General features: G+C 44.8%; 1 protein-coding gene and 1 long non-coding RNA gene across 6 annotated transcripts in view; one reads left to right on the forward strand and one right to left on the reverse strand.

The window, feature by feature from the left end:
* The window catches only part of SHOC2 (SHOC2 leucine rich repeat scaffold protein), a 64,608-nt gene extending 53,452 nt beyond the window's left edge, over window positions 1-11,156 (reverse strand). For 4 of the 5 annotated variants that reach the window (XR_008432181.1, XR_008432180.1, XR_008432183.1 and 1 more), the window contains exon 1: window positions 11,071-11,156. The gene's annotated coding sequence lies outside the window, so the exon portion shown is untranslated. Of the gene's footprint in view, window positions 1-10,170; window positions 10,322-11,070 lie in introns of all 5 variants that reach the window. The other variant, XM_053949767.1, reaches the window with a different exon arrangement.
* Window positions 11,157-11,287: 131 nt separating this feature from the next.
* On the forward strand, window positions 11,288-17,391 carry LOC128791849 (uncharacterized). Its single transcript, XR_008432184.1, has 2 exons — window positions 11,288-11,858; window positions 16,929-17,391. It is a non-coding gene; the product is annotated as an uncharacterized LOC128791849 (long non-coding RNA).
* The last annotated feature ends 6,269 nt before the right edge of the window (window positions 17,392-23,660 follow it).

Here is a 23,660-nt window from a genome sequence, read left to right on the forward strand (position 1 = left end):
AAAGTTGGGAGTGATCCACAAGTGACTTTGGTAAACTTCACAAAGTGCAAAGTAATTCTCCCCCCTACCTTTATATGTACATGTATGTATATATGTATGTGTATATCTATATATGTGTATATGTATGTATGTATGCATATATAATTATAATGGCATAATAACAACTATTGTCAGCCTATCAGAGCACCTCATACTGAAAAGTGACCCTTAAGGCAAGTGAAAAGCTTGACCTAAAAGAACCACTTCCTCGCACTGGGTAATTACTCTACTCTGTGATCACCTGTTTAAGCTTTCATTTGTCACTGCTATTCAAACTGGGATATTTTATTTACATTTGGCTGCAAGCACTAGGCAGAGGTAAAAGGTGCACATTAATAATGATACTAATAATCAAAACCAAGCAGTATTCTTGGATAAAAAGTGCCCATGATCACAGGAGGTCAGAAAAAGGGCCATACAACCAGCCTCCCACATCAGACTGACAGGAGAACTTACAGGGCTCACTAGCTGGTTATTAAGAGTTTTGGCAGCAAGGAAAATGAGAATCCAAATTAATCCTAAATACTGTGATTCTGGACTAATCATCTCTGTAATGCATCAATAACTTTATTTTGGAGTACCTACCTGAAAAGTGGTCCAAAACTGGTGAAAATATTATTTTCAGCATAATTAATTATATTATATTAATCAGGTTCTGCCCATTTACTTTTGGTAACTGAAGAACAGCACATTTGTAGTGGATGAATATATACACACATCTGAAATACTTCTGGAAGATCCATCAAAGAACAACCCCACAAAAGAAAACTTGTTAATTAGTTCCTGAATTCCTAGCCTCATTTAGTTTTAAACCAGGCTGTACAACACTTAATTTACATAAAAATTATAACTAAGATATCATTATCTTAGCGGTTACTGATCTCACCCTCCACTACTTGAAAAAGTTGCTTAGACAGGAAAGAAAACTTACTCTTGGAAGGGATTTAAGGAGTCTCAACAGTAATTTTACATTCTGCACCTAGAAAACTTGCAATTCAGTCCATGAACTTTTACAGCCACATACAACGGAAGCAGAACTTTTTGCTCACATGACATACAAGTCACTACTCTACCACTGGAAAAGTGCATGAGAAAGTTCAAATCATTACTAATTTCTATTTAGAAACAGCAATTTGAAAGTGACACTCATGTACAAACTTTCCATGCTCTCTCCCCTTACTTTTATTAGAAAACTTTATACCTCTAGACTTGCAAACAGAGTAATGCAATGATGGAAGCATACCAGTGACTTGGAAAAAGTTCAGGCATGCACACATACCTGAATGTGTGCATTAAGATGAATGGAGGCAGGATACCTCACATTACCTCAGGATAAGGGAATACAGACAAGCAGTAGCAGTGAGTAGCTTTCATGCTCTCTCTTTTGCCTTGCAATAACTTGTTTCTGTGTCACAAAATAAGACATTTAAGCCAAGATTAAAAAAAAAATTATTCTGGACCATTTCTTTTCGTCAGAAGGTATTTCAGCTATTAATTATGTAGTTCAAAGATGAAGAGGGAGCAAAAATCATGTTGTAAAAGTACAAAGCAATGCAAAAATCAGTAGAAGCAGCTCTCAAGGATACTTTTAGATTACCATGGTATATAACTGATCAGCTTGTATTAAATACTTCTGAAAGACAGACAGCAAGCTGGCCCAAAGAACCAACAGCATGCAAACTGTGAAAGTCTCCCTGCTAACATAGAGCAGGTTTAAGTGGAAAAAACAAAACCAATTTCAGCAGACTGAAAATCACAGGACTGAAAGCTGTGACAAACACAGATTTCTCATTCCAAGACTTTACAGGTTGAGAACAACACAAAGATTTGCCTACAGAGACTGAAGGTGTATGTCCATAGTTTATATGAACCACAAGCTTTGAAGTTGAGAGCACGTTTCTTTTAGTATTCTTAATACAGAGGATCATTAAGAAATAAGAGGTCAATACAGATTACAACTATTTCAGGATCCTTTCAGGCCACTACTTGTTACCACACTGTACAGTCAAGATGCAACACGCTACCCTCCATGGTCCCCCCCAGCCAACCAGGCTGCAGCCACACTTTTGTGCCCATTTGCCTTTCTCCACCTTCCACGTGGCTGGGAGGAGTGAGGAGTCGGGCTGGGATCCACCTCTGTTCTCAACCATGGTGAGCTTGGTGTCTCCAAGCCATGTCCTAGGACTGGGCTCCAGGTCCCACTGGCTCACAGGAGGGAAGACAGAGCTTCCCACCGCCACTGCTGCTGGTAAAAATCTCCCCTGTAACTTGTGCCTTAATTTCTCCAATGCAAAAGGGATAGTGCACATCACATATAAAGGCAAGAAAGTTTATTCAAGACTATAAAAGGCTACAAGGTCTTTCTGATACTGCAACAGCAAATTCAGAAATAACTATGATTTTTCCAGGGCTTCTGAAGCAGAACACCTCACCAAAGGCATATTCACATCTTGAGATGTGAGCAGCTGCTCCAGAGGAGAAAAACTAGTTCCTTGTTCTCCTCTCTCTCTTTTTATTTTTACACAACCTGATTCTGAGGAAAACGTTTGGGTTTTCGTTACCACAGGAGGGCAGGAGCATGTAACTCTCCTGTCGACTTCTTCTTAGAGACAGCAGAACAAACAGTGGGAGCTGGAATGCAGAAAGAGCCAAGTCAGAGACCCGGAGCGTGATGAAGATTCAGCCCTACCAGCGGAGTTAACTGCTTGTTAATGAAGGCGTATGCATCCCATCTGCTGACTACAGAAGAGCTGGAATGGTTTCAAAAACAGCCCAAGACAGACATACCATCAAATATGTGATGTGAACATTGTGATCCATACTCAGAAGTTTACCCCACGGATTTTAGCAGGCCGAGTACAGACCCAGACACACACAGCACTGAGGTGACAGGACACGAACCGTGTCCTTGTCACGCGTTAACTGTCACTGCCCGGTGAGAACAGGAATCCTTCCAGAGGAATTTGTTTATTCATTAATTCTGATTTCAGGAGAAAGTTCTGGCTTGCACCCAGCAGCTAATTGGTTCAATAAACAGCATCTCAGTTTAGAAGAAGAAAACATGATACTACAGTGAGAACATGTAACTGAAACCTCGATATCTGGGTATGACTTAGGGCTTCTCCAAAGAGCTGCACTGCAAAGAGATAAGTTTTAAAAGACAAGACAGGATACAGCCTAAATGCAAGAAAAAACTACAAACATTTATCTGAACACTTCTTATGGGGAAGAGGAAAGAGAAATTACTACTGTAAAAATGTCCCTAACGATGACCTAAAACATAGAAAATAAATTTATGGATGAAATCATGGGGGAAAAAAAATCCAACTTGTATTTAAATTCTGAATTACAACTCATAGGTATAATATTTAAACTTTTGTTCCCTCCTAGCTAGGCCTGCCACATAAAATATGCTATAAAGAAAGGTGCCAAACAATTTTTTGAGTATTCCAAAAAGCAAATATGCAGCCCACCATGAAAAACAAATATGATTACCTGAAATCTGTGATCATCTGCACACTCTCAGAGAGTTCAAAAGACCTGGACAGACTTACCAAAACAAAATCTGCTGCACTAAAACAAGCTCCCAGGTATTTTCATTTGTGCTATTTACTAATACGAATTTCCCTTTCCACAAAATCTAGAATTTTAAATTCAATAAAGCTCATGCAACTGCCAGTATTATAAAATTCTCTTTAATATGTAATATTTTTGGTTTTGTAAGTACTGAACAATAGCCATCAGATTTGAAGAACTATTAGAAAAGTAATTGTCACAGATTTAACATATTAACAAAAACACTGGAGCTGAGGCTTCATTTAAGCCATACAACCCTTCCTAAGAAATTTGTGCAAAACACTCCAAATTATGCATATTATATATTCTTGGCTTTAGACCCTTTGATTATACAGTCATTCCTGTACATGAACAATTTTTAAAAGTCATGTACTCTAAGTGCTACATCAGAAGCAACAGCAAAATGGGTTTTCATGGTAAATCCTTCATATTCTGCTATGATCAGCATTTTGCAGGACTATACAGATGAATTCTCTGTTAGACCTTCACTTCCTTGTTTAGGAGGCCACTTTTTTGCACTATTTCTTTTTATAAAGATCTATTTTTGACTGCAGTGGACCTTTGTTTACATATTAAGCCACCTGATGCCTCCAGGAGACATATAGTTTGCTAGTGAAGTAATTTTCTCTCTGCTACACACAGTGACTCCGTGTAACTACACATTTCTAAACAGGAGTTGGTATTTGCAGCAATCTGCAAAAGGCTCCTGCCTGTGCAGTTATCCCTTGGAATTAAAAGAAATGCATAGTTCTGCTTTTCTGCAGCAGAGGGGGAAGGGGAATATAACTTGTTAGAGCACAAAAGAGGAATATAATTTGTTAGAGCACAAAACTTTAGCACCACAATTTCAAGAACACAACTTCTCATCTAATGAAGAGAATAATGATCACTCAAATACTTCTTTGCCTTGGACAGCTGCAGGTTGATTGGGGGGATGTTGAGTTGGGAGAGAAGCATTGAGAGAGATTACAAGGTGTTTGGTTTTTTTTAATGAGGATGGAATGATGCTAGATTAGGTCTAACACAAACAGAAAAAGACTGAAGCTAAGAGTCTGAACCTTTCCATAGCACAATGCACTTTACTCAGCACCTGCAGTTGCACTGTACACAGAGCTTTAGCTAATTATCTATAGATTTGCTACAACCTTCATTACTGTGCAATGTAAGCTTTAAGTTGTGACACAGTGAATAGCTTTCTTTCGTTAAAAAAAAAAGAAAAATCTAAGCAACAGTTAAGAAATAGTAAAAAAGAGCTTGCTTTTTTTTTTTTTTTGTATTTTTCCTCCCAGGACAATTCTCAATAACCACGATTAGTGCTGTGTATTACAAAACAGATTATAACTTTGAGCATTTAAAAAAATTTACAACAGTCAGGAATCTTATTGTACAGGACACTGGACAGTTCACGTGCTACAGTTACACAGACTACCATTACTGGCAGTCACAGGACAGAAGCCTCACAACAAAGAGAAACAAAATCCCCTATTTGCCAAGATTTAAATGGCTGGGGCACAGGCAAGAGAAAGGAAAAGCAAAAGAGAGAAATCTAACTCCCCAAGATCATTGCTGCACCTCAGCTACAAACAAATATCGGGCCCTGGTTGTTTTGGCTGCCAGTCAGATATTTCTTCATAAAAGTAATAAATATACTTACTTTTCTTCCCAGTCAAGACAACATGCCAGACCAATGGATTGTTCTGACCATTCAAACTGTCATCTAACAACTCTTCAATTTCTGTTTTAATACTAATTCCTATTGGGATGGAAACACTGAAAACACAGATCTAAATACAACAGCAAATCCTGAAGTGGCTTTGTCATATTTTTTTATGTAATAAACCAATGTTATCTGTAATATCTAATAGATAATTAAAATCTATATGTATTTATACATTAAGTATAGACACACTACAGCTTAGTGTTCACAGGTATTGGGGTTTCAAGATTATTTTTATGCATTCATACATAACATTATTTAACCTTGCATTTTCATGCCCATCACTATAAATAGTTATTCTAAATTTCTAATAGACAAAAATTTTTGACAGGGTAAGTGTTAAAAGTACTGTACTATAGTAATACATATGTTGTTTGCAGCACTATGCAGAGTACTTTATATGTAAGTGAATCATCCATCATCATATAGAAGTCTTAAGTAAATTTAGGATCCCTGCAATACTATCACTTACTGTTTCAGAAAACAGTTTCTGTAATTTTAATTCTTACAACAAGCTCATTCTGCATATCCTTAACCTGAATAACTCATACTGCTTTAATATGTGCAAACAAGTGGAAAAGTGACAAGCTATTAACATAAGATATATTAAAAAATAAATCTAACATTTGATCTAAGCATACCTTTCTTGCTGCAGTTTTCATACACTAAACCACATAAGACAGAGTGAACCCTAGGATTAAAACAGATTAGCCAAAAAATAGAAACATTGGTTTCATGTACTACCATTCCCAAAATTTGACACATTGCATTAATAACAAGTCTACAGCCACAAGAAAAGCTGGCATTCTCTGATGATATTAAAAAGTCTCTATGCATCTACTAATCACTAAGAGTCAAGTATGTGATACTAATCACTGTTCCGTTCAACAACTACGTGAAGCAAACTTTTGACAGACAGGTGATGGCAATCTGCCAGCAGCTCCCAAAAAGTGTGTCTGCTTTCAGTCACATCCCTGTATCGACACTTTCAGTAAGTCAACAAATGTTTCAGCACCAAAACAACAGTGGCACAATGTTTCACATTACTTATGTAGAAAATATTCTCACAGACCTCCATAGGATTTCTGGAATTAATGCAAAACAAAATCCCAAGCAAACATGTTTTGCAACCCCAAATATAGTGAGTTTAGAAATAGTTGGTGAAAAACTGCTAAAGCTTGAAATTTTTTTGCCTCCAAGTGCATGTATCAACCTGTGGGCTGAAAGGAGTGGGAGACTAGAACATAGCTAAGTTAAAATTGCACCTCATCACAAACAAGCCTCACTATTTAATAAGGATGCACTTCAGAACCCCTCTCCAAAGCAATACCAACCACGAACAAGATCCGTGCTAGAGAAAGAACCTATTTTAAAGCCTAGCAGTCACAGCAGTGAGTGAATTGAGATGTGCTGCAATATTTATGCAGCCATTATAATGCAAATGTGGAAGGTATTAGAAAGGCTATTTGCATTGGTGCACAGCCCCTTCAGTCAGCGCACAATGCCGACAGAAAGGACAATTAGGATGCATGCATAACAAAAAGCCTCCGACCACAGGGTAGGCAGGTCCACTGAACCGGATACGATATCTACGGGATCAACAGGGCTCCATGGAAATACTGCCTGCTGGATCGCACCGTACCTCTTGTTCACACTTAGAATATGAAGCGTCCTTGGGCACAAAAGCACGGAGATGATTAGCACAGCAAAGGTGAGAGCAAGCTACAACCAATTTAATGCGAGCTCCAGCCTCGTGTCTCACGAGACAGCAACTGGGCTGGAGCACAGCTCAGTCCCCAGGGCTGCTCCTCTTGGCAAACCCCCCGCACCACCACTAACACACAGCAGCAAACTTTCAACTTGGCTCAAAAACAATAAATTGAAAACGCGTACATACTTTCCTGTAGCAAAAATAAAAATAAATAAATAAATAAATAAATAAAAAGCTCTCCGGCACTGGTTGAGACAGGGAGGCAGGAGTGAAAACCAGGATCTAATGCACATCCACACTGAGAATAGACTACGCTTTTGCAGAGAAAGCAAAAAGCAAACTAATAGACTCAAGTATTTACCTTTTTTTTTCCAACATGTACACCTTAATGGTAAAACAATACTAAAACAACCAAGTATACAGGCAAGCCAGATTGTTTTAAAAAGTTCTTTGACCGTGTATCCTAGTATTTATCTACACCAATTCACAGCCTCTTAATATATCCTCGCAGCAGTCAGCATGTCTGCAATTATATGATGGGCTCTGCTCTCTCATTTCTCTTGTAGAGCAATACAGATAAAGTACCTCTTAAACTGCGACAATCTTAAAACAGTCGAAAATCACCACACGGCACAAACTGACTTTTTTTAAAGAAATTATAAACTGTTCATAATTTCTATACAAAAGATACATTACCTGGAGGTTAATGATAGAAAAAAAATCTTAGTAATTAAAATTCCGTTTTCATCCAGAGACCTGCCTATACTGAAAATGCCTTTGTTGAATCAAATTTGATGTTGGAGAATTCCCAGATTTATAATAGTATGTGATGTGTATTTCGCAACAGAGTCAAGGCAAAGCAATGCAGCAAAAAAACAAGTGAATTAAGGTCAATGGCTAATACAGTAAACATTACCTTGCTTATTATAACAACCTGTTACATTTTATCCCCGTCCATTTTGTAACACAGCAAGACCACTGTATCAAACAGACTGGACTATGTCAGCCAGTAGTTTCCACGAAAACGAGAGTTCTTTTTATCCGTACCATCAGTTGTAACTGGCTTTTTAATCTTCACTACTGCATCCTCCCCAGCCCTCTCACACACACACAAACCCACCAAAAAGCGAGAGGCAGAAATATCTCCTCTGAGATGCAGATGCATGCAGTGAAAATAAATACAAGCTATTACAACAACAGAGCGAAAAGCAAGCCTCACTTCAATTAAAAGAGCATCCACTGAAAAACAAAATCAAAAGCAATGAGCCTCAAAGCGTTCTGGGCGGGAAATGCCACCGGCCACACTGAACGGGAGGGTATGGCAGGCTGGACATGAGGACATGGCATCAGCTTTCCTGCACCCAGGAACAGCACAGATACCCCAAACCCAGGCAACTGGGGAGGGCAGGAGCAAGGTGAGCACCAGGGACAGACTTCCCAGGGGCTGTGGTGGGACACGGGAAGGGACAACGCTCTGTGCCTTCCCCTCCTGTGCACAGAAATTTTCATCTTTCCTCAGACACGAAGGAGAACCTGCTCCTAGAGAGACACGGCTCCTTCCTAGCACCCACCCAAATTCTCCACAGTGGTATTTTGGAACCACTGAGGTCTCTTAAGGCAATTTCCTTGCTACCATACTAAACCTTCCCAAAACAGGGCCTTGTTATTTACTGCGCTTCCTCAGCCTTGTCAAGAAGGGACCGCAGAATGTGATCCTTCTTTCAAACACGCAGAAGATGCTTTGACAGCCCTGATTCAATTACCATGCATGAGCACCGTGCCCACATGCAAGCGCCTACATCCACCTATTTCACGGGTGTTGGACACAGCTGCCGGCTCGGACGGTGACAAGCCAGGACTGCCACACACACCTCCAGCAGGAACATGCTTTTCTAGAAAGCCACAATCAATCCAAGGGTTTCCTAAAAGGCACACGCACAGCAGTGATCTTCCGAGCAATTAATTTCTGTGCAGAGGCTAACAGCGCAGGAAGACAGCTGGAGAAAATATTCCTCGTCTGAAGGAATCCCTTCAATCACACAAAATTCCTGGAGGAGAATACACCCGTCAGTGCGATTTAAGTGTCAACTTAACAAAGGAACGCCCCTCCCAGCACCTCCTGCCTTACAGATATGCCACGCTGGAAAGGAAAAACTACACTGGGAACAGCAGCTACTGTTCATGGACCCTCCCTTGCCATCACTGCAAACAAAAAATGCTGAGGATTGTTTCTAGAAAGAGCAGATAGAGAGACCTGGAAGAAGACAGCATCCTCTTTGAGGATCCCTCAGTATTCCTCAAAGGAAGGCAGTGGACACAAGGAGAGTTTTGTCTGGAATCATCTTTGTGTATTATAAGGTTACATATAAAATTCGTTTTGCCTAATATACATGCTTTGCCTTGCCACATGTACAGAAATGCTGATGGCCAACAAACAGCCTAAAATTAAAGGAATACGGCTTCAAATTAGTAAAATTATCTCCCATTTTACTCATCCAGAGCAAAGAATAATTATATAGAAAACAAAATAGCGAAATCAAAAACATTCAAGGGGAATTAAGATGATAAGGGTGTTACTAAAATTAAAATGTATGTGCAGTAGTGTAATAACAAATTCATAAGATACTGTAAATCTTTCCCAAAACCAGACTAGGTTTATATCAAGATCACCATACAACATATGTCTGAAATATGGCTGTAAATAAGTGTGATTTAATTTGACCACCACCTACTTTAAGCCCTTGATTTTATAAACAGAAGTATATCATAATGACTAGTGATTAAAAAAAAAAAATCCACACAGTTTAGGAGGTAAAAAGAACAATATATAAAATAAAACATGCAAACAAGAAACAGCAGAAAATTAAGACCCTGAAGGTAATTATCAAAACTATCTTAACTTCTATTCTGATAGTCAAAAAAATCCCCAACAAGTACTGCAGCAATGACAATACACACAATTACAACTCCTTGATCATTAATATTCTGTCTCAAAAGTCTGCACATGTGCAGAACACAATGCTTCCACAGTCCCATCTCAAAAACAGAACTTAAAAATTACCAGTACTATTTCAGCACTTCACAATTGTTTTCTCACACACTGCGACTTTTTATTCCACGTCCATACCTGCTCCTAAATAGGATGGACAAGAGAAGCAGCAACACAGTTTCACCAAACTTCAGTTCTGCTGAACTGCGGTGTAGCTCACGCCCAGTCGCAATTTTAGTCAACGCGGCCGTTCACCTTACTAAGGTTACTACAGCTTTTGAAGCATTTCCTAGGGAAAGACACGAACAACTCGGTGAAGACGCCTTCTACAGCCACAAACATACGCGGGAAGCTGTCACACCGCTTTTCTCTGTCACACCTCTCTGTTTTAAATATCGGGAAAATCACCTGGCTAGACAGGAAGGCGACGACTTTTGAAACGAGGTTCTGTCTCTGTGGCTCCATCAGAGCTGCCACAATAAATACATCGGGTGAAACAGGAAAAGAGCCTCACGCCTATGCGAGAGGGTGGGGGACCGCACTGACACGGGCAGAGGCAGCGGTAATCATTACCCGCACGCCGGTAATCATTACCCTGAGCGCCGCTGCCACTACACACACGCCAGTTCGCTTCAATTGCTCGGTGCCAGCTCCCGGCACCGAGAGCTGGCGGGGAGGAGGAGAGGTGAGGCTGTAAGACGGAGCTTCCTCCTTTCTTTTTGTTGTTATTATTGTTGTTGTTGTTGTGGCGGTCGCTGCCATCGCCCGGCAGCCCCTCGGCCGAGCCCCGCGGGGTCGATGGCCGCCCCCGGCCCGGCCCGGCCCGGCTCGGCTCGGCCCGCCCCACCTGCGCCGGGCCCCGCGGACCGGGTGGGGCAGCCCCGCCGGGGCGGGCATGGGCTCCCCGCCGGCCGCCCCGCCGCCCCCACCGGCGCCCTGGCCCTCCCCGCCTTTGTGCCCGCGGCCTCCCGCCGCCCCCGGCCGCCGCCCGCTGTCAGCCGCCGCCCGGCCGAGCCCCCCGGCCCGCCCGCCCCGTACCGTGCGGCTCCGCCATCCTCCCGCGGCGCGCTCGGCACCCGCTCCGCGCCCGGCCCTGCCCTGCCGGCCACCGTCTGTGCGCACCGAGCCGTCACGGGACCGCCCGCCCACGGCCCTCCCGCGGCTCTCGGGGCGGGCCCGCCGAGCGCGGACACCGAGCGCTTCCAGGTTACGGCGGAAGCGCCGCGTTGCCCGTGGCGACGGCGGGAGCGGGGCCGAGCGGGGCCGGAGCCCGGCCGGCTCCCCGCGGGGCTCGGGCAGGGCTCCCCTGCGCTGTCCCCGCGCCCATCGCGGGTCCCGTCACGGTGGGTGGGTGCCCGGCCCCGCACACCCCGCTGAAAGCTGCCGTCGTGCCAGCGCTGCCGCGATGTGCCCGGGTGCGGAGGGCAGCCCGTAATCGGTCGGTGACCCACTGCAGTTCACTAAAGTGTTACAGCAAACAGGAGGTGTTTTCCTGCCGTTCCAGCAGCTGAATGGCGAGTTGGCCCCCAGCGCAGCCAGCATCGGGAATTCTGGTGGCAGGGGTTGGTGTGGAGCATCTCTCCTCCGTGCTGGACGCTCAGGGCACAGCCACCCGCTCTTGCTGCAAGGCGCCTTCAGCTGCTGGGACACCGCCAAAGACATGGACACGGGCACCGCGACATTCCCGTGTCTCCTTTTTCGACAAAATAGGGACCATCCCCAGCTGGCAGCTACTGTAACCTCGGACCAATGCGCTGACTCTTCTTCCTGTAGCAGACATCTCAGGCTAAGCCCGACCAAGCTGCCTTTGCAAGGGATTCCAGAAGGTGACAACCACACCTCTGTGTAGACAAATACACTCCAGTGTGACAGAGCACCTGCCATCAGTCGCCCTTTCATTTAGGATGGGCTTTAAAAGCAAGTTCTTTGACGACTTGTTATAACAGATCTTTCAGTATTTTGCTGAGAGAGGTTTAGCTTTTTAATGCTAAGTTCTCAGGTGGTTGCAATCAGTTCCCCTTTCAAGCCTACATGGATTCTGCACTGCAGTAGCATCTCAACTTTATAATTTCTAAAATACGTTCAAATTAATAGGAGTCTACTAACTGATCTCAGTACATGCTAGTCTGAACTGGTCCCACAGGTTCAAGTTCAGCAGTTACTTCAGCAGAATCAAAACCATGAGTAAATTTGGGAGCCACATCAGATAGTCAGATCTGAGTATCTGCTATTTCCATCAGATTTTTTACAACTTTTGGCAATCATCTGGGCTGGTTTCAGTGAAACAAGGCTATTCACATTCAGTTATCAAATACCAAAATTCTGCCTTTATATGGGTCTTTGGCAAACCAGACAGTTCAATGTGGTTATGTGGGGTTTTACTGATAAACGTTAGACAGCATTAAAAGCAGAATTGGATTTTTGGCATATTGGATCACAAGACAGAAAACAGTTGAAATTTCCTACAATTTCTTACACTGACTGGAGTTTATTTGCTGTTATTAATCAGTAACACTTCGTTGTGGACAGTGCAGGATCCTCTACAAGACATGGAAATACACACTTTGCCTTGAGAGCTTGGAGTCTGAAAAAATGTTTCTTGTGCGACTTAATGGAACACAGTCATTTGCATTAAAAGACTGTAGTGTTGTAGGGAGGATCTGAATGTTTGTCGTGTACCTTTACATTTCTCAGGCCCTTTTGTGTGCAAAGTGTCACTGCCCAGTTGTCTTAGCATTGAAATATGTATATGTGCTACATCTACTCTGGTTCTGTTCTACTACTTCTACTTCTGTTTCCACTCACTTTGCTTAAAAAAAATATTATTTGAAATCTAAAGAAATGTTACTTATACTCAAAAACCCTGATTTTTTTCAGAAAAGCTGATATAAAGCAGAACAGGACAATTGTCACAAGAGATAAATCAGCCAAGAAATTTACACTGCTATCTCCACCCTTCTGCTGCAAATCCTTAAATGTGTCATGGGAGATTAGACTGATACTATGGCAATACTTGTGCCAACAATCAGAACTAACAGACATTTTTGCAAAGGCAGAATTCATGCATGAAAGATTTGTTTTTAATCTGCCCAAATGGAGTAGGTAATTTTATACCCTCCTACTGGATGCTGGAAAGCTCAGCTCCAACCTACTCCCAGTCTCCATCAGCAATGTTTGTCCCCAGATCTCATTGGCACAGACCTATCCCCCAGCAGAGGGTGAATATAAGAGTTCACAATCCTTACAAGTATTACTGAAGGGTCTCTCAGGATCAGGAGGCTCTTGCCCCAGAAGCTCCACAGGACTGTACAAGGACCTTGGATTATTGCCATCCACACTGAAACGAGCAGGAGGAGAAATATAATTAAAGAGCATGTCATAACCTACATGGTTCTGAATTAAGGTTTCACTGGCAATTTCGTTTGGACATTGCCTAACTTTTAAAGGCTTGGCTTTGCAACATTCATAATGTTCCCGTAACACCTGTAGCATTTCCTTGTGCTGCTGAAAAGGACAGCTGTTGGTGCAGGATCACACATCATCACAGCACCTCCATGGCCATCAGCTGTGTGTGTCCACCCTTGCGTGTCCAGCACAGACTTCTACCCCTTTTACTGAAAGAGAAACAGCAGCAGTGGCTGTTATCCTCCATCCAGACCAGCAGCAGAGGGGAATGAGTGTTGGAATTCAGATTATTCAGTGGATTCATAAGACCATTCCTAAGGCTATTTAGTATTTACACAGTTGTTTGAAGCATGTTTCTACAAAACAGTGTGATTTATTAGGAGCTAGCTCTTACACAATGAACTAAAATAAAGCAATTAATTAGTTAAGCTTGCTTAAGCCAACCACAAGATCAATCTAGCAACTTCAGAATCATCTTTGACCGAATTCAGATACCTCTGATATATAGTCCCACTTGCCTTTTTTTAATTTAGTGTCTGCCAGACTAATGAATTGACCCTTTCTCCCTCGGTCATGTGGCCTTTTCACTACCTCCTCCCAACTGTAAAATTTTTGTCATCCAACTACCCGAAAGCCTGCTCTCCTCCCCCAGGCAGGCAGCTGCTGCTGCCTCGGCCAAGGACACTCAGCTCCAGTGGTTTCTGTGCTGCTGCTGGGGCAGACAGCACAAGAGGCAAATTCTTTGCTGGCTGAGCCAACATGAAGACCAGCCTCGGGGAAGCTCTGTTCTACTTCCAGCTCTGCAGATCAGGATGTTCCAGCAAGCAGAGCCCGTGGTGCCCCTTTCCACCCACACAGCCCGTGCTCTGGCCCATATGGGGCTGCTTCCCACAGCTCTCCCCTGCTACTCCGTTCCCTCCCTGCTGCCTGTGCCCCACCTCCACTCTCGGACTTGGATCACCTGTTCCTTCCCCAGACTGTCCCTTCTTTCTTATCTCCAGTGGACTCCAACTTTGGTTCCCCATGCCAGGTTCTAGTCCAGTCTCTCGTCTGGTTCTTCATGTCACTGCCTATCCCCCTGACTTTCTACTCGCTTCCATCTTCTTTCCTTGTACTGAAGTTCAGTTCCTTGCCAACCAGTCTCAACATAAAACTCTAATTCCCGGTTGTTCTCTCTTTCTTTCTGTATCTCAGCTTCCCACTATCATGTCTCAAATCTCTAAATTTCACACTAGGTTTTACCTTCCTCTCATCTACACCTCAGTTTATCTACACCTTCCTGTCACATCCTTTTCCTTTCCCTTGAATTGTCAGTTTACCAGAAGTTTGGCTTCAGTCTTTTGGCCAAGGCTGCAAGAGGTTTAGTTATTCTGGGGGATAGAAGCATGTTTTGAAGGCTGATGGCACAACATATCTTAATTTTGTGAGCATCATACCCATAATGGAAATAGTGTATGCCTTTGTTATTCTTTTCTGTCTTGCCTTCGAATGGCACCTTAGCTCCACTGCCTTTTGTATGAGTAGACAAGAATTGGACCACTTGGCGGAAGGGGAGAGAGGAGGGCACAGAAACCAAGGCTGGAGGATGCACATGGAGAGTCAGAGCCCTTGTCAATGTCTAGAAGCTGATGCTCAATGCACTGACACCAAGCTCTGTCCCATTGAAATCAGACTCTGACCCCCCAGAGCAAAAGCTTCTGCGTGGGGCAAGATGCCTTTGCAATACAAAGAAGGATGCAAAGAAGGGGAACCTCAAAATGTGGTTCTCTCTTGAAGGACTACAGTACAGTAAGATGTTGCTATTTTTACTGTCACTTCCTTTTATATATTCAGAGCCAGGTCTGCTTACTTGAGTGACAAGAAGTTATTTTTGCTTTTTTTCTCCAATTATTTTTACAAAGCAAATGTATGATAAAAGGACAGAATACCTATGTTCTCAAAAACAAGCAGCACAATTTAGGATTTTAGAACTACCACGTAGAAACTAATTCTGGTCCTGCCAGCTTCTACTTTCAACTCATTAGCCACTTATCCAAGTCTGTTAACAATTTTTTAAAAAAGGCTTCCTAGGTCTTACAAGAGCTTTTCCAGGTGGAAAGACAGGACATATCAGCACGGAAGCAGCACATCCAGAATGTCATGCATGAAGTTATTTTCTTATTTACCTGTATGAATACAAACTTTTTCCAGAATGTGCTGTGTCCTAACTGCCCCAAGGCCAGCAGTTCTTCAGTTTGTTTAGTGCAAGGGAAAAGTGCAAATCCAGCAGGCTATCAAGCAAGCTAATCTTCAATTATACAAACTGAGAGTCAACCAGTTCAAACAATTTATCTTTCAAAGTCAACACAACAAACAACAGAAACAAGCAAGAGCTTTCTCATTCACAACAGACAATAAACTGTATTTTTTTAGTGTAGCTATTCTGGACAGGATAGTAACAGCTGTTAGAAACTCCTATTTTCCTCTGCAGTGAAAGATAGGGCAAATTAAAGGCTTCAGCTGCCTGTACTTTGAAAGAGGAGAAAGGCCAGAATGAAAACTCAGTTAAACTGAAACATATGCTGATTATTCCAGCTCCAGTCAGGACAACCATGAAGAAACGAACCTTTCTTGATTTAATTTTCCTTTCTGGTACTTGCAAATCCATTTCTGACATCCCAAGGTAACTTAAAAGGACAAAACAGGATCCAACAGGATGCCCGGTGCTCTGGTAGACAAGTTTCTCTTAGCTTTGGTCTGCAGCACCTGAATTTCAGTAGGTAGTGTGCCTTCCAAGGACTAACCACATCCAGGTCTAGTACATCTCTCACAACTAAGGGGCAAGAGGGGATGAGTATTCTCAAAAGTAAGTTTAAATCTACAGAGACTGAACTTCCTCTGTAGTCAGTAAGATAAGCCCAGTGCTTAGACACTCTGAATCACATTCTGAAGAAATCACTTTTTCCATTGACCTCATGCAGACCCTGGGGAGTTGAGCTTTCCAAGGGAAAAGCCACTTCCTCCCCAGGAAAGTGCATTCAAGTCTAAGTGGCCCTGGGTTCACCAGCTTTTCACATGCCTCACAAGCTGCTCGAGTGTGTAGGTCTGTGCCTGCAGGTGGTACAAGGCATCTTCTACTACTGTACCTGTTTCCCTTGGCTCTCATGGCAGTCTTCTAAAAGTGGCTGGCACCAGTCCTGTGGTGTGGTGTGGCTCAGATTTCATTTACACTGCGTGTTGTTTCATGCCTTCAGAGATCCGTGGAGATTAGTACCAGGCTGACTGGAATGGCACGGTGGGTAGGAACGCGAGGGCAGCCCAAGTTTTTCTCTGCTGAACTTCATACAAGGGCATATCCTGACTCCATTCCACATGAAAGAGGGATCAGGCTTCCACCTCCCTGCTGTCCTTTCTGATCTTCCAGTTCTCAGCAGCCACAACAGAGTGGCAGTGTAGCCCCTCCTTCTGAGACAGAGCCTGACCACAGCCCCTTCTTAACTGTATCATTTCAGCTGATAAAGGTGTGAAGCCGAAGGAAGGAGGCTCCTGCAGTAGCCAAGAAAGGGGAAAGATCTCTGGCAGTGGTGGCTCCAGGAAGGCAGAACAACTTTATTACAGGCTTTTTTTGAGATTGCTGTAAACAATTCACCTGTGTCCTAAAAGTGGCTGGGAGTGGCAGCACGTCCATGCTGAGCTGTGTGAAACGGCCCCTGCCCAGGCACGTATCACTGCCAGCAGGTTAACCCAGGCCACAGGCACAAGCAGTTTTCCTTGGAATTACAGCTTCTCACTGCTGCAAGCTCTGCTGCCTGAAATGTGGAAGAAGATGAAGATCAGCTGAACAGGGGAGTCTCCAGGAAGACAAACAAACAAACACAACCCTCGTTCACATCCTCACAATCAGAAAAATATTCCTTAAGAGTGACCCAGGAAGAAGAAGTTGAGTTTGAATAAAATATTTGCCTGTTCTTAATAGCTGCAGCTCTGCTATTTTCTCTTCCTCTTCAGAGTGCCAGCAGGGATTGAGTGCTGGAGCCAGGGATGTATTTCCTGAAGGGTGACAAATAGCAATAAAGCCTAAAGTCAATTCCACACTGAAATTCTTACATAAATTGCTCCTTCCTGAAGAAAAGAGATGGATGAAAAGTAAAATCAGAAAGCAGTATGAAAAAAGTAATCCTATAGTTCAGTTACAGGAAGTGAAAAGAACAACCCCAAAAATTGGTCAGGGAGCCAGGCATTACAGGGAGTACACCTGTAAAGGGAGGTTTCAGCTGAGGATTTCTAAATGAAACCATGAAAACTAAATCATTCAGGTGCAGATAGATCTTCCAAAAGGAAATAGTGACACTCCTTCTGCCCAGAGCCGTGAAAACTAGAGCAGAGTGAGTGCCAGCAACCTTAACATTTATTATTATTGTGGTAGTGCACCAGAGCCTTGATCTTTGTGTGGGGGGCTGTACAAGAAGAGTGTTCGGATTCAGAGGCTGAAAGCCAAGCGTAAGACCAGAAAAACGACACATATTTGTCACAGGCACAGGGAGCATGAGAGAAGAAAAGCAGTCAGAGTGCTGCCAGGTTTTTTTATAGTCCATACAGACAAGGAGAGTGTCAGAGAGAGCTCAGAAAGATTATTTTTCAACACACGTTAGTAAGAGCCTGGTTGCAAGGGAGGGGGGAAGCACAGAGGTGTTTGAAATGGCAGCAGGTAGGCAGTGGAACTGGTCATCACAAGCCGATCTTGGGGAAAGAGCTGATATCCCAGTAATACTCTGGAACAGTTAAACAGGGATGGGCTGGGGAAAGATGGATCTTGAAGAGGAAGGAGCAACACAGAGCAAAGGGCTAAGAACAGTCCTGCATTGTGAGGACAAGGGCTTGGTTATCCAAGAGTTTTCTTTCCCTCTCTTGTTTCTCAGGGGGAGGAGCGGTGTTTCAAGGGAGAATAATACAATCATTTCACTGTGTTGAGAGATTTATGGTTTGACTTTACCATGTGTTAAAATATTGATTCTCTTTCTGACATATGCTTGAGATATTGACAATAGTTTTTTTCTATATAGAAGACTGACTTCTGCAAACAAAAGGTGGGACTCCATGGTAGGATGCAGCGAGGATGGGTAAAAACAAAATTATGTAAGAGAAGCACAAGTCTTGAATTTCTTCCACTCAATTAAATAAAGATAGCAAGAGAGACACTGAGCAGTGTGTGGCGGTGAGAAGCTGGAATAATTAAACAATAATCTGACAGACGGTGCACTTACGGGCAATTACAGCAAGCCTCTGCTGGCACTCCAGGGCACGAGGCCAAAGACTTAAGCGATTCAAACCACACAAGCAGAGCAGTAACCTCCTAGAAATGCCAGTGTAGAGCATTTGGCTTAGGAGCCCAGATTGGGACTTACATGGAGCCAGGTCTCTGCATTTACCAGGTGTTAGCAGAAAGAGCAGCCTGTCAAAAAGCTGTTTCTGTGTCCCTTGGATAATGCATTTCCAGGCACGTCTCCTTGCCTTTTGCATACAGCATCTGTATCAAACTAACAACAAACTTAAAGTATATTCAGAAAGCTCAGCTAAAAAAAAAATCATTTGTCTGTCAACTTCCTTTCAAAAACAAGGACTGGGTTAAACACCAAGCGATCAAGCTTCAGGCTCTGAAGGCAATTGGGATTCCCACAGGGAACCATGCCAGGCTTTCTGTTCCTTGCCTCACCCCACCCAGTAAACCCAAACCACCTTCCTCCTCCTCCTCTCTCTGAAGCCGGGCTCTGTGTCCCATGGTACCACTCAGCAGCTTCAGGGACAACAGCATGAAATCTGCAGGTGTATTTCTGAAAGCACTGGGATGCATTGTTCACCAAATGCTGCCACACTACCTTTCTGATCTCATCAGCACACAGAGAGGTGAAACAAGCTCTAGAATTTTAGAAAAGAAGAAAAAAAGTGAGAGATCCAAGTGGAAAGCAAACACAGATCGGGTGCTGTTAAAAGCTTCTTAAACTGTCAACAAAGTATTTACTTAAACTCAGAACAGAAAGTCACCTTCAAGATGGGTAGTTCTCATCAAAGTGGCTTTATTTTTAAACACTCCATGTCTGGAGCTGCATGATTATACAGGACTCTGAACCATATTTTTGCTTTTAAAAGTAAGGACTTGATTCCAGACTTTCTTGTCATACGGAAAACATGGACTTGAAAGGCTTAAAAAGCAGAAGGAAAATAAAAAGCATTTAAAATGTATAAAGACAAAACCCAAGCCTCATAAACAAATGGGACTGGCAACATTGCTTCACCTAAATGCTTTTTTCTTCTACTTAGTAGGAGATGTTTCTCAAGACTTGAAATAAGTGTTGTTTTGTATCTGCAGGGCTTTCAGCAAGTGGCTGCCAAATTACGAAACCCTCTGGATTCCAGCAATGCACATCTCTGCTGTCTGCTGCACTCAGAGTATCTGGGAACAGGAGGAGGAAAACAAGCTTATCATTTATAAAATTATTGCTGGTTTTGTGGCTCTGAGGCTCTCTGCAGTGCACAAGAATAACTTGTTTGTGACATCAGTAAAATAAGGATGTGCAACCTAGAGCACGTTGTCCTCTCCATGGATACCACGCTTAGGCTTTCTCAAATAACACTGGGTTTCATCCCGAGGTTGAGTCTCAGGACTCTGGGAAGCTTCATGCCATGGGGACACAACTTGAGACCTGGGCACAAGGACAGTCTTGTTCTGACTTCTTCAGCCCTGTGGAATGACACCAAGATAATGCACTGACTCAGCACAGTCCCACTGCAAGTGCACGGTGCTTTTCCCAGATGGAAGGGTTTTGGCAAAAGCTTCCTAGCTATTCCTGGCAACTGGAAAGGCCCATGAGAGAAATGAATGGGTGCTTGAGCACATGTCAACCCCAGAGGCCAAAAAGGTCAAAAAATGGGGTATAACTATGAATAAATACCAGCCTTACTCAAAACTAAACCCAGTCCTGTTTTTAAGGCACTTTGAAAAGTAGGATATTAAGCTGCATGCCCATGCCTCCCTCCTCTCACTCATCCAGACTTCCCAGTCATGAAGGTGGTAACTATGATTTTTTTCCCAGGAAAGGAAAAAAAGGAAGGAGGTGTATTAAAAACAGACTTACTAGAAACTGTTGAAAACAACCTCCACAATCACGCCTGTCCCAGTGCTATCAGCTTCCTAGATAGGCTGCCAAGCTGGCATTTGAGTAGCTAAGAAAATGGATCTAGTACAGGATGCCAGACTTCTCAGTCACTAAAATGCTCAAGCAACAAACTGAGCTGACCATTGTTTCTTATCACCAAGCAAACAAACCCTGTTGGCAGGAAAACTGCTTTTGGAAAGTGATTCCCTGCACAACTGAGATGGGCTCCAAATGCAAGTGTTCACATAATGCTGGACTCCAGGGGGCCATTGGCACTGTGAAGGACACTGGCGGGAAAACCTGGCCTACAATTTGATTTCAACATCTTGCTTTCAGCTCATTTCTGCTGCTCTGAGGCCATATTTGTTACCACAGGAATAACTCCTGCTTTCTCAGTGCAAAATTTTCAGTCATAACTGGGTATCTTTTATGTTCATTTTTAGCCATGGCCATATCTAAGATGCTGGATCAGTTCTTACAAAAAAACTGACAAACAACTACAAATTACTGATCTGCAAATTGCATGTTTAAAATGTTTAAAATGCCCTGGTCTAAAAACATCCATCATAAAGCAGTGCCTTGTCCTTTCCCTTCCAGTCAGCCCAAAATACTGATTGGCACATGGAAAAGCACATCAGACAAAGGAACTTTTCTCACTGAAATCGGTGGGAATGCTTCTGAGCACTTCAAAGGGTAGAGAAGGATGTCCCCAGCAAGCACATCCATTTTACAGCCTCGCCAACTATGATATTCTGACCTGAAAGTGGAATATGTAAGGCCAAAAGGGCCGTGTTCTGTGCTGCCGGGAGTTACCTTTGGCCAGCTCCACAAAAGGCAGGGAGGAGGAGCCCTGCTCTCACGCTCTGTGGGTTCTGCTGGCCCCCAACCCAGCATCAGGAGAGGCTTCCAGCGAGGTGGAATCAGGCTACCTGAGGGATTGTCAGCTTCCTACTCTAGGTTGCTTAGAGGAAAAAGGAAATAGTTCTGGAACAATGCAGACAGAGGCTTTAAACAATTGTCAGAGAGGTGCTGCTTAATGGAAGTTTTATCACTACTCTGTCAGCAAACCTTGGATCCCACAGCTGACAGGTCCCACCTGAGGTAGCAGAGTGAAGGAAGCATGCAGACAGCCACCACCAAGGCAGAAAGGAAAACAATTATTAGCAAAGATCATTTCCCCCCTCCTTTTAGTAGTCCACGGCCATTCCTGTGCCTTGCAAGAAGCCAGATCTCAATCCCAGAAGACTGAAAGGAGCGTCCCCGCCTGCCAAGGCCAGGTTAGCAGGATTACCAGCCTGAGCTGCCAATCCCCAGGCGCACAGGGTGTGCAGGGCACACAGGCAAGCTCATTAGCGAACTCTAAAATTACAACACATCCCGGAATCGGGGCTTGCTGAGGCATGGCCAAAGCACAGGACAGGTGAATCCCTCTCCGCCCCTCCCGGGTCACACGCGGCTCCCCGCGGGGGTTTCCCAGGGAAGCCGCTCCCGGTGGCAAAGATCCTGCAAAATGCGGACCCCTGTGGGGGATCCCGGTGCACTGGCCCATCAGGTTCGGCAACATCTGAGCTCTCAGTGTTTAGAAAGACAGCGGCTTTTACCGCTGTTTACATGTCAAACAGCAGCATGATTCACAGCGCGAATCCCGAGGCGCTGCCTGGAAACGAAAACCGGGACGCGTACGCCCTGGCCACGCCCGTCTGCTGGACGGTGTCTGCTGGGGATTTCATTTACAGGAGCAGAAAATAAACCATAAAAGCGCCTCAAAGCCTGAGTTCCGCGGCGGGCCCTGGCAGGCGGGCAGGCAGCGGCTCGCCGGGCCGGGCAGGCCCGCGCAGGTGGGGCGGTTCCGCCCCAGAGCAGAGCCCGGCGCAGCTGAGGCGGGGAGCGGCATCCCGGAATCCCGGGACCGGGACAGCCCCGGGGGAGCCGCTCCCGTCGCGCCCGGGGCTGCCCCGGCGCAGCGCCACGCCAAGGACTACAGTTCCCAGCGCGCATTGAGGCAGCCGGAGCCCCGTTAGGCCTACCACTCCCAGCACGCACCGGGGGGCACGAGCGGGGTGCATGGGCGTGGCGCCGCGCAGGGCAAGCTGGGAGCTGTAGTTGTGCCCGGGGGCGGCGCCGTGCCGGAGCCGCCATGCCGGAGGGAACGGGAACGCTCCGGGAGGTGCTGCCCAAGCAAGGTACGGCGGCGAGCACCGCCCGGCCCTGCCCGCCCAGCCCGCCACTCGCTCACGGCCCTTTTCTCCCTTTGCAGGGCAGCTGTCGGTGGAGGACACGGCCGCCCTGGTGCTGTGCAAGCCCAAGATCCTGCCCCTCAAGTCGGTGTCGCTGGAGAAGCTGGAGAAGCTGCAGAGGGCGGCGCTGGACGCGGCCCAGCCGCCCGAGGCGGCCCCGCCGCCGTCCGCGGGGGCCGCGCTGCCCCAGCAGTAGCGCGGGGAGGGTCGTGGTCCGCGGCACCCGCGATCGGAGGTACCGCTGTGGAACGGGGCTGCGGATTAAAGCGTGGCCTGAACGCGGGCGGTGGTGCCGGCTGGGCGGGGAGGCTGCGCGTCGGGCGCTGTTGGTGTAGAAGTTGCGCTGGTCGCTGCCCTGGCGCTGTTTTAAACGCGTCTTTAGACCAGTTCCCCTCGGAAAGCGGGAGGAGGCGAGTTCCACAGTCCCCTGCTCCCAAGCCGGGTTTACCAGACCCGCTCGAGCACTGATGCGCTTGGCTCCTCGAGCACAGCAAGTTCCCGGCCCTGGAATGGCTATTCCCAGCATTTTGGAACACCTGAAATCTTGACGTGAAACTGAAAAACAAAGGAGAGGCTCTGCCGAGTTCCTGTAAATGAGTCATCCTTAGATCCATCTTGTTCTTGAGGAAGGGCTTCAAAGCTCTACTGCAAAGACACATTCACAGTATCTCTGCCAGCCAGGACGCTCCTACGCAAGTCAGTTGTGTTTTCCAAAACAGATCTTGTAAATACTCACTTGCCATGAGCTTAATTAATTATTCTGTGCTCTCCTCCTGATTGCAATACCAAAGGGCAGCATTAGATGTACCGCTTAATTTATTCTGTTTAAAATAAATAAAAAGGAAACAAGAGC

The sequence above is a fragment of the Vidua chalybeata genome, chromosome 8, assembly GCF_026979565.1.
Source record: "Vidua chalybeata isolate OUT-0048 chromosome 8, bVidCha1 merged haplotype, whole genome shotgun sequence".
Classification (NCBI taxonomy): Eukaryota; Metazoa; Chordata; class Aves; order Passeriformes; family Viduidae; genus Vidua; species Vidua chalybeata.